This window comes from Myodes glareolus, unplaced genomic scaffold (assembly GCF_982192425.1).
Source record: "Myodes glareolus unplaced genomic scaffold, mMyoGla1.1 HAP1_SCAFFOLD_73, whole genome shotgun sequence".
NCBI lineage: Eukaryota > Metazoa > Chordata > Mammalia > Rodentia > Cricetidae > Myodes > Myodes glareolus.
In genome coordinates, this window is record NW_028263237.1 from 20,001 (window position 1) to 28,090 (window position 8,090).

The 8,090-nt window shown below is 55.6% G+C and overlaps 1 long non-coding RNA gene across 1 annotated transcript; it reads left to right on the forward strand.

Moving 5' to 3' along the window:
- Positions 1-3,819: 3,819 nt before the first annotated feature.
- Positions 3,820-5,370, forward strand: LOC148117089 (uncharacterized). The gene is made up of 2 exons (XR_015737180.1): positions 3,820-4,734; positions 5,076-5,370. It is a non-coding gene; the product is annotated as an uncharacterized LOC148117089 (long non-coding RNA).
- The last annotated feature ends 2,720 nt before the right edge of the window (positions 5,371-8,090 follow it).

Genomic DNA, 8,090 nt, shown 5'->3' on the forward strand with positions numbered 1-8,090 from the left:
GGGCCTCCTCTTCTTTCCCCACTCGCACAGACCCCACCTTCGAGACAGACGCGCCCGCCGCCGCCGAAGGACCTCCGGCGGCGACGGGCCCCGACGCGTCCGGCGACGCGCCGGAGACGACCGACCGCCGTTTCTCCAAAGGCCGCGCCCGAGAGAGAGGTCACGGGCCCGCGACGCCAGAACCGGATCCCCGGCCCCGAGGAGGGACGGGTCACCGCTGCTCCCCGATCGTGGGAACGCTGCCGGGGAGAGGGGGAGCGAGGCGACTCCACACGGCACGCCGCAACGAGCGACACACACGCACGCGACGCGCACGGCGAGGCCGCGGACGCGGGAACGGCAAAGACGGGGAAGCGCGGGAGGGACCGCTCGCGGCGGGCACGGACGGTGCGGACGGGTGGGACCCGGGAGCCCACCGCCACCCAGCCCCGCTCTTCCCGCTCGGCTCCGCGCCCCGAGGCGTGCGCACACCATCCCCCTCGGGGGAGCGGGGTGACCGGGGGGGGTCCCGCGGCGCTCGGGCGCGCGCACGACGCGGGCCCCTTCGTCCCCCGACCACGGGTAACAACATCCCAGGCTCCGGCACGGCACGCCGGCGTCACGGCACGCTCTCTTTTGCCCCGCGTGGTTCCTCCCCGGACTCGGAGCGAGGAGGCGCGGGCCGCAGCGGGCACACAAACGCTCGGGTTCCCCCCCCAAAAGTCGGGACGCGGCGAGGGGAACCCGGCCAGAGCTACGCGCATCGGGCGGGTCACGGGGCGGGCCGGGGCGACCCAAGGCGGGTCCGACGGGAGACCCCAAGCACGCCCTTTCATCGGATCGCTAGAGAAGGCACTTTTCTCGCTGAGGGCGGGCGGGACGGACCCGACCCGACGAGCCGCCGGCCGCGGCAGCCCCAAGAGCGGGGGAAACGACGCTCGATGATCTCGAACGTGGCGAGGCGGGGGGGGGTCTGCGGTATCGGTAAGGGCTTCTCTTTATCTTTTTCCTTCCGGGGGCGCATTCTCGAGCGTAACGCGGACAGGGGGGACCGGACCGAGAAAAAGCATAAACTACAAACTAGGTCCCCCGAGAGCCAGGCCTCTCCGGCACCACCCACCGGCTCTGCACCGGACGGGGAGGCATTCTAATCGTTTAACATTAAAACCCACCTCGAACGGTGAGAAGAACAGAAAAGGCCGGCCGCGACAGCTCAACACCACCACACGGCGCTCAAAAGCCTACACGGGAGAAGGCAGCGCGTGGTGGGCCGCTCGCCCGATCTCACAGGAGCTCGCGAGAGACGGTTCATCGTCCCCCGCTCACGGAGGGGGGGACGGACGCAGAGAGCCTCTTTCTTACCGCTCGCCTCGACCCCCACACGAACACACACCTTCGCAGAGGAACACCGCCGAAGGCCGGACCGCGCGCGGGAGGGCACACACGTCGGAGAAACGGGAAACGCCGCCGCCGCTCAGTACCGGGCACCTCTGAAGATCGGCCTGGAACGCTCCAGGAGCACCGCGAGGATCGCGAGCGAGGCGCGCGCACACAAAGCCCGTTCGGGAAGGGCGTGTGACGCGGCACACATCGGCCAACCCTCTCCCGGCTCGGAGGGAGGAGGGCCGCACGGGCCACACACGGTGGGCGGAGCGAAACGCGCGAGGGGGGGCAGACGCCGGAGCCCCTGACGCGCCTCACGGGAGCCCCCACGAACCACAGCGGGGAGTGCGGGGGGGCTTTCACAGGGCTCGTGCCGGAGAGACCGCACCCCTGCCTTCCACACACCACCAGTCAAAGGTGGGGAGGACAGACGCGGGGCCCGCTGGCAGAACGAGAAGAGCGGCCGCCATTCGCCATGAATGTCCGTCCCTCGCCTGGCGCGGCTTAGGCCTCCGACCCGAATGAACACAGGGCGAGAGCACCACATCGATCGACAAGCGGAACCGGGGAGAAGCGAGCGAGAGGGCACCACAGACCCGACCGACTGCCACCAAAAAAAAAAAAAAAAAAAAAAAAAAAAAAAAAAAAAAAAAAAAACCCTTCACACACCACCTCCGAAACCAGAAAAAAAAAGCGGAGTGGAGTGGGCCAGCCACGGGGGAAGAAAAGGTGTGCACTCGGGGGGCACATAAGCAAGCAGCAGAAAGCCGGGCTGGGTCACCCTTTCCCCCAAAGGCCTCATGGAGACTCGGGAGCTCCACAACCTGGGGATGGGAAAAAAGTGCACTCGGGAGGCACACGGGAACAGGGGACTGGGGACACCCACCCAGCCCGTGGAGACTCGGGAGCTCCACCGCCTGCTGATCCCCGAAAGGAAAGAAAAAAAAAAAAAGAAAACCCTTCACACACCACCTCCGAAACAAAAAAGAAAACCCTTCACACACCACCTCCGAAAGGAAAAAGAAAACCCTTCACACGCCACCTAAGAAACAAAAAAGAAAACCCTTCACACACCACCTCCGAAACCAAAAAAAAAAAAAAGCGGAGTGGAGTGGGCCAGCCACGGGGGAAGAAAAGGTGTGCACTCGGGAGGCACATAAGCAAGCAGCAGAAAGCCGGGCTGGGTCACCCTTCCCCCCAAAGGCCTCATGGAGACTCGGGAGCTCCCCAACCTGGGGATGGGGGGGAAAAAAAACCCTTCACACCTCCACCTTCAAAACCAAACACAATGGTGGTGGTCGTGGGGAAGAAGCGGTATGTGCACTCGGGAGGCACATAAAAGCAGGCAGCAGAAGGCCGGGCTGGTTCACCCTTCCCCCCAAGGCCTCATGGAGACTCGGGAGCTCCATAACCTGGGGGTGGAGAAAACAGTGCACTCGGGAGGCACACAGGGGACCCACCCAGTCCGTGGAGACTCGGGAGCTCCATCTGATCCCCAAAAGAAACTTGGAAAAAAAAAAAAAAAAAACACCGGGACGGTAAGGGAAGAGCACCGGGAGGCAAGTCCCACCATCCAAACTGCACGGGTGACAACCACGAAGCGGGAACGCCTGACACGCCACGTAGGTTGGGTTAAACGGGAAAAACGACCCAGCGAGGCTCGGAAGAGACCGCAACCTACAGAGTCCTTTCATGTCACCCACTTCAAGGACAGCGTGTCAGCACCTATCTGCAGGTACAATAAGGACAGATAGCAACCACTAGAAGAATGACACCAGGTACAGGGAGCAATTCACAGACCACAGGGGACTCCTGAAAGTGAGGCTGGGTGACATGTCCCAAAAATGTCCCCATAAACAAGAGAACCGACCCTCAAAGGAACAACTGGTCGACCTCATGACCATGAAAGGACCGAGAGAGCGAGGTGGACATGCCACAAAGCCGGGCGCCCAGCCTCCTCCCGGCCGAGGACCCTGCGACCAGCCGCTAGGGATGGAGCAGGGCAAGAAAAAAAAAATACCTGACGGTACAGGAAACCGGGGACCAGTGAACAGAGAACAGAGAAGCCGTGACCGCAGCCTCCTCTCGGCCTCGAGACGACGAGGCCCGCCTCTGAGGACCGAGAGTTCTGGCAAGGAGAAAAACAAAAGAAAAAAAAGAAAAAAATGCTCCGAGGCCACCCAACGAGTACGGACCAGGGAGGCGAGAAAGCCGTCGAGACCACAGTCTCCTCTCGCCCTCAGGATGGCGAGGCCCACCGCTGAGGACCGAGGAAAAAATTAAATAAATAAATAAATAAATAAATAAATAAATAAATAAATAAATAAAGCTCCGAGACCCCCAACGAGTCCGGACCAGGGAGGAGAGAAAGCCGGGACCACAGCCTCCTCTCGGCCTCAGGATGGCGAGGCCCGCCGCCGAGGACCGAGGGTTCTGACAAGGACGAAAATAATCAAAAGCTCCGACACCCCCAACGAGTCCGGGCACGGGCGGCGGGGAAGAGCCGTGATCAACCAGCGCCCCCTCTCGGCCTCGGGTCGCCGGGGACCCAGGGCTCTCTCTCTCTTAGAGAGAAAAGGCGAGGGAAAGACAGCTTTGAAAGCCGGGGTACTTCACCCATCCTGGGCCTGGCCGGACCCGACACCTAGCGGTGGGACGACGCGAACGACTCAAGCCTTCTGGTCGACCCGCTCAAGTCTCCCGGCACCCTCCCCAGCCGTGGCTTTCGTTCGGTTCCATCCCAGACGCACCCATAGGCGACTCTTCCGGCACAACCTCCTACACAGAGACCGTCCCCAAGCACGACACCGACCGCGGGACACGCCCGCCCGCCAGCCGGGACTCTCGTCACTCTTTCCGCCTCACAAAAGCCACTTCGCCCTCCTTGTCGGCGACCGAGGACCAGGAGCGTTGCACAAAACGGCCAACACCGCTAGGTGGCGCCCGACGACCCACCCGACCGACAGAGATCGCTCGCTCGCTCGCTCGCTCGCTCTCGCTCGCTCGCTCGGCCGCGGCGCGCGAGCCTTCTCTGGCGCGACAGAGTGTCCTCCCACGCTCACGCCCGGAGGTGACACGCACCCACGACAGGGCAGGGGACTCCCCGTCGTCGGTTCCCCCACACCCCATCCCCGAACATGGGTGAACGCGGGCTGGCCGGGACGGACGTTCGGGAGGAGCCACGGACGCTCAGGCTACGAAAACGAAAGGAGAAACCGAGACCACAGGCAGCTAGCTAGGAAAACAGGCCAATCGCTCTCCCTCGTGGAGAGGGAGGGAGGGAGGGAGGCTCACGGGAAACAAAGAGTGCGTCTCCACGATCAGTGACAGTATTAAGTGGGCCAGTCGAGGGGCTGCGACACTTAGAGCACGGTGAGAGGGAGAGACCGAGGGACTGAGGGAGACCGAGGACCGAGGGAGGGAGGGAGGTGGCCATGGCAGGCAGTCTCCTGCCATCCGAGTCTCCTTTCAAAGACATAGACTTCACCTTGGCCACTGCTTACTTGCTTGCTTGCTTGCTTGCTTGCTTGCTTGCTTGCCTGCTTGCTTGCCTGCTTGCTTGCTTGCAGTTCTTTTTCTCCACACCACTCCCCACACCCCCGGCACCTACTTCTCAGACTAAATACCGAGTCAGAGAAAACGAAAACAGTCGTGGAATAATGTGTTTGTTTGTGTGTGTGTTTTAAAATATCTCCATTGGATTTCATTTCCAGGAATAATAGGGTCATGCGGATCTGTTGTGAACATTTTCACTTAGGACGGAGAAAATTAAAAGGTCGTTTGATGGATTTCTGGTGGAGGGTCTATTTCCCACCGCGATGAAGATGATCTCCTGATCCTTGTACTTTCAGTTTCTGAGTGCTGCTGGCATGACAGACACGGGCCCTCACACGCGCGTTGACGAGACAGTACTGACTGAGTGACAGCATGGAGCCCGTAGGACAAGGCTTCGGCTTCCCCTTCCCCTCCCACATAAACCAGAAAAATAAATAAATAGATCAATAAATACCCAGAGGCAGAAACATGGAAGCAGCTTCTCAGACCCTTTAGAGAAGGCTCCTGAGGTCTGACTGGGGTGACACACGTGGCAGAGGAGACGACTAGGCCAGGGCTCCTCCCTTCACAACCATCATCCAGGCCCCCAGCACTGCCTGCCTGCCTTCCTCCCTCCCTCCTTCCCTCCTTTTATAAATGCCAGGTTATTTATTTTAATTGACTTATTTTTAATTGCGTTGGGAGGCTAGACATTTTTGGGTTTTCGGGAGTGGACAGACATACGAAAGGAAGGAAGGAAGGAAGGAAGGAAGGAAGGAAGGAAGGAAGGAAGGAAGGAGAGAAAGGATCAGAGCAGTGAATATACAGGTGCACTGTCATTACACCAATGTGGACTGCAGATAGAAAATAAGAGGAAGAAAAAAAGAATAGAATGTCACCAAAAGGTCAGCCTGGTCTATAAAAGTGAGTTCCAGGACAGCCAGAGCTATTCTATGAAATTGCCCGAGTTCAAATCAGCAATTTCCCAACTCCAACAAGAATGTTTACAGGAAAGGCAACAGATAAAGGCCCATCAAAGAAGTCCAGTGGAGCTGTAGGCACACCCTTTGAAACTTCTCTATTGCAAGGTCACAGAGTTAGGAAAGGATCTTGATCTTAAACTTTCCTTAATAGTAAGTCTCTGTGTGTATCATACTCAAGCCAAGTGCCCTCAGAGCTCATGGAAGATGAAACAGAGCTCTACAATAAGAGACGGGTGTTGGGGTGGGGGGGGGATTCACTCAAGAAAATTAAAGCAAAGCCCTACACTAACCCTGGCACACAGTAAAATCAGTCCTATGAGGAAATTTTTAGCTCTAATTGCCCACGTTTTACAAAGGCTTCTAACCGGGAAGTGATGATGCATGCCTTTAGTTCCAGCACGCGGCCTGGTCTCCAAGAGCGAGTTCCAGGACTGACTCAAAAACTAGAGAGAAACCCTGTCACAAAAAAAGAACAAACAAACAAAAAAATCTATTACATAAATCAATAGATGCATACATAGATGGAAGAATAGATGAGAGACAGACAGAAAGAGAGAGAGAGAGAGAGAGAGAGAGAGAGAGAGAGAGACCCAAACCCCATCTTCTGTCTTCTGATGGTACCAGGCTCTCTCCCAGGGGTCACAGAGGAAGGTGGGCAGGCAGCAACGCAGACAGTGTACGTGTGTGATATCAAGCAAGCCTATATGTGATATATAGGGTCTAATAGGGCATTGTCAGTATTACATTGGGGTAGGTCTCAGGAGCACAAGAATCCAAATCTCTGATGTATTCCCTGTCACCAGAAGAGGGCACTAGATCCCCACCATGTGGTTTCTGGAAATTCTCTGCAGTTCTGATTGTTTTCATTGTTCCTCCTGCTTGCCTGTATTTAGTGAGAGAGTGGGTAACACTCCTCCCTGCTTCTCTGTGTGTCTGTGCCTGTCACATCCTGGATAGTCAGAGTGCCCGCCACCTATGCCTGCCTGAGATGTAGCCGGCAGCCCTGGCTGGGGCTGGGGGAAAGGGAGAGAGTGGATTCTCCTGGAGAGCCATGGGCAGAGGCTCTGTGGATTCCCTGCAAGAGGCCTCACTGTTTCAGGTACAGCTGTGACCAGGTCTGAATCCAGGACAGACTCCAAAGCCAGAGAGAATCCCTGTCTCAGAAAATAACAACAACAACAAAAAAATAAGTAAACTAATAGATAAATTGATAGCCAGGCAGAGACTCAGAGAGATGATAAAACACCTCAGAGATCAGGGAGCCCAAGGCAGGCAGGTCACTGCGAGTGTAAGGCTACCTTGTTCTGCAGACTGAGATTCAGGACAGGCAAAATGACACAGATAAATTCTGTTTAAAAAAAATGGTGTTCAGTGCATGCCTTTAATCCCTGCACTAGGAGGCAGAGGCAGATGGATCTCTGTGAGTCTGAGGCCAGTCTTGTCTACAAAGTGAGTTCCAGGGCATACAAGGATACACAAGGAAACCCTAAGTTGAAAAACCACAAATAAACAAACAGATAATAACAATAAAAATATTTGAGAGTTCAAATAATTGACTTCATCCACAATAAAAAAATATGGATATCAAAATATCAAATGCACTTGAACACATTGACACAGGAGACCGCTTCCTAAATATAACCCCAGTAGCACAGACACCGAGAGAAACAAAATGAATACAGGAGACCTCCTGACACTGAAAAGCTTCTGCAAAGCAAACGACATGGCCAACAAGACAAAACGACGGCCTACACAATGGGAAAAGATCTTCACTAACCCCACATCAGACAGAGGTCTGGTCTCCACAATATACAAAGAACTCAAGAAATTGGTCATCTAAAGAACAAAGAATCCAATTGACAAAATGGAGTACAGACCTAAACAGAGAACTCTCAATGGAGGAATCTAAAATGGCTGACAGACGCTGAAGAAAATGGTCAACATCCTTAGTCATCAGAGAAATGTACATCAAAACGAGTTTCTATGTCTCTTGGATGAAAGAATGAAAGGAGTGCATCCCCACACCCCGGCTCAGTGTTTAGTATCACGTTCTGTTAATTTCTTGTACATTTAGTTTAATTTCACATTTTGTTCATCTCTCTTGGTCTGCACCAAGTGTTTCCCTGTGTGGGGTGGGGCATGGAAGGTGTCTTATTTCAGAACATTTTATTTTACTTTGCTTTGAGACGGTCTTTCCAGTTGTGTAGAACT